Genomic DNA, 3,636 nt, shown 5'->3' on the forward strand with positions numbered 1-3,636 from the left:
TAATTATTCAAAGGGATCGGGGTATCATTCTTTAACAAAATAATGCAAATCAATATTATCTTGATGGATATAGCTGAATCAAGTCTTAGAGACCGCCAGTGCGGCAGGAATGTCTTGGTGATATTACTACCCATGTACAGAAAGAACCACTGAAAGTTAAGTAAAGCTACGCAGCAACTGTTGAAGCAACATTATTGAATGAACTGAGGAAAGTTGTTCTTTGTTAAGTAGCTTTACCTCCAAAAGCCTCACAACAAACTGAAAGCACGTCATGTTATTCATATTCTGCTACTTAATAACGTCCAGGCTCTTTCATCATTGAAATAACATAACCTGGATTTGGCAAAGACCAGTTAGCCTTTACACCATTCCCTGCCAGTGCCAGAGAGGTGCTTGAAGCTTATTACAAGTGCTTCCTGCTGTCTCTTTTAGTTTTAAACAAATCTGTCTTGTGATCGAGCTTCTTCCCTTGGGAGAAAAGTTACACCTTTCTCTTGTGGATCTGACAAGAAATTTCAGCAACTCAGGCTCCTGGCCTCATGTAGCAAGGTGTCAGGTCAGTGAATCCTAGACTAGGTGAATAGAAATTTTACTAATACTGAACTAGCCTGCTACATACTTTTCTAGGATCATTTGGGCAAAAATCACAGTGCTGCTTTTGTGTTTTTCAAAACCACGTGTATTCTGTTGAAAGTATTTGGGTCGCTTTCAATCTCAGTAATTTAATGTAATCACAGAAGTAGTGATTGTTGTGAGTTACGAGTATGTGCAATTTGGACAAGAACTTTGGTTGTTCTTGAATGTGTCTTCACTTAAAAAGAGGCTCAGCCTTCTGACTCAGATGTGAAGAAAGCACTCGAGAGCGATCTTGATGGGTCGGTTGTATGTGCTTGAGTCTTACCGATGTACCATGAATCCTTCCACTCCCCGCAGAGAATGCTGGCTTTTTGACTCTAGTTTTTTTTTTTGTCCTGCTGCTTACCAACTCTCACTTGAACTGGAGTGATGGGTATTTAGCAGAGAACATTGTATGTTTTACGTGCTAGTGTAGTAACTCTGATTCCAGTAGGAAAATACAGTATCTTTTCATGTCAAGGGTCAACTGAGAAATATGTCCCTTTTTTTTTTTTCGGAAATTCTGCATGTTGTGCTGATACAATGTTAACAAAGCTAAAGTAATGCTATTAGCTTCAGTATTGCTGAAGCTAAAGAAAAAAAAAAGAGAGAAGGTGAAAGGTTAAGATCCCAGATATTGGTGAATAGAGAACTGGGCATTTTTAAAAACTGCATATTGCTAAATGTGACCTAGTTGGTATAGCACAGAACTGGGAGGCAGATCTGGAATCTAACACTAAGTGTGTCATTAGGCAGATAATTTAATTCACCTCATTTCTCTGTAAGATGGGGATAACAATAATCATTCTTATGAATTTCTTTGTGTTGTGCACCTGAAAGATGATGAGTATTATAGCTACTAATTAAACTTATTTTAATCCTCAAATTGCCTTTTCCTTTTAAACTTTAATAAGTGTTTACGCTCCCTGATGCCAGGAAGGAAAAAAGCATGACTGTGAAGCAGCTGCTAAGAATTTTTCCCAGAAGATATTTAATATTAAATTGGGATTGAGTCATCTGTTTCAGATAAAGGGACAATGCAAGAAATAATATATAAGCAAGAGTGGAGATTTAGGGTAAAATATATTCAAAGCAAAATCAAAGCAGCTGACACACCTGTGCCTTCAAACTGGCTCCCACCTTCCCTGTACTGTCTGTCCCGAAATTGGAAATGGGCACTGTGATTTCTCTGCAGCGTAATAGAGAGCGCAAATGCAACAGTATTGGTTAAAATAGGTACAAGCTGTAAGTCACAGATTGTTACTGATGCTCTTTCAGTCTCAGCTCTCCTGCTATGTGCTGGGGCCTCTTCCTCTGCACCGCCAGCCAGCCCGGCGGAAGGGAGCACTGGACAGTTGTAAGGCCACTGGGATGGCAACTGAATTCCAAGCTGAAGCCTGCAGTGCAGCTGGGCACTGACACTGGTAATTATGATACGTTTCACTGTATTTATCACTGTAAAGCACTTAGTAGTTTCCTACTCCTGTCTGTAAAGCTCCCCAAGTCAACTACATGTCAGTGAAACTTAATAGTGTCTTTTCCCTAACCAACTCTCTTCACAGTTGTCAGAGACTAATGGCTGTTCTCCAAATCCATGCACAAATGTAGAGGTTTGTGCCTAAAATTAAAACAGTAGTTCTAAAGCAAATTCCTGACTCCAGTGAAACCAGGAATTTCATCCACTGATTTTTTTAAGAGATCATATGTCAGCCTTGTCTCCTCATAAGAGGAAGATTGCAATCTGTCTTGTCTCTCATCTCTTCTAAAAAGCATAAGAAGGCAAAATTGAACTTTTCTTGCTTCCCAATATCTAACGCCCTAAATAGCATAATTACCTAACTGCAGTTGTCCAAAAAATGGAAATGACGTTTTGCAGTTTCCTTTGCAGAAGAACTTGTGCTGCAGCAGTAAGCTCTAGAAAGCTAGCTTACTGCTGCTTCTTACTCTTATTTCCTGTGATCATCACAGAATAAAGTTTACAGCTGCAGTTTTCTAATGAGAATATAAGAGGCACAGCCAGGTTACTCCAGGCTGTGTCTGTTGTCCACCAAACTTGGACACATAAACAATGAGGAGTAGCTTAAAATCTGTATGTCTACCTTGGGGTGGCTGGAGATGGATTTGTTTCAAAAGCAAGTAGAAAAATATTTTAGGTGATTGAAATAATTGGCAAAGCTGAAAGGGATTATATAAATGCAATGGTGGAAAAAAAATCAGCAGATCATTGGAGGACTTTGAATTTTAGAAGGCATGATTGTATGTCAGGTGTTAGTTTCCCCGACTCACACTACTGAGATGATTAGCATTATGCCTCTGGTTGCAGCAGAGGTAGGATGTGTCTTACTTTGTATAACATGTAGGTCACAAACTGCCAATACAAAAAACATGCATTTAATGAACTTCATCCACCAGTAGGCATCTCGTTGTCTGGGCTTACTCTGCAGGGAACGAAGAGAAGCATCTCCAGAAGGAGACTCATACTAAAATAAGTGTCTAGAATAAGTGGGACAAATTATCCCTCAGAGATGTCTGATCTTCCTCGTTTGCTGTAGAGGTCCCTGATTATTTGACTTACGTTCCACCCTTTCTTTTAGAGTAAATGCTGAACTAGATACAAACGTAAGGTGGGATGATGTCTGTGCTACTCTTCGGTTTACACATTGTTGCCCAAATTAGGTAGGCATTGAATTATTTTTTTTTCTTTATCGAAAGCTACTGTGCGTGAATGTTACTTCTAGGCACTAATGAGCTAATAAGCAGTACAGTGTATGTTCAGGGCTCACAGGTTTCCAGTGGTACAAATGACCTTATGAACATTAGAAGAATAATGTGTAAAGACAGGGATCACAGGAATTGGCTGTGGCCATAAAGGATCTTTTAAAGAGGGGGAAAAATGAAAGCTTTATTCTTAAAGTTCATTATTTTATCAGAGTGCTTTAAACACATCTATTGTTTGTACACGAAGAATGCAAAATAATCATTTATGAACACAGGCTATAAAAGACATTAGATAAGTTATAA

Source organism: Pygoscelis adeliae, unplaced genomic scaffold (genome assembly GCF_000699105.1).
Source record: "Pygoscelis adeliae isolate BGI_AS28 unplaced genomic scaffold, ASM69910v1 Scaffold209, whole genome shotgun sequence".
NCBI lineage: Eukaryota > Metazoa > Chordata > Aves > Sphenisciformes > Spheniscidae > Pygoscelis > Pygoscelis adeliae.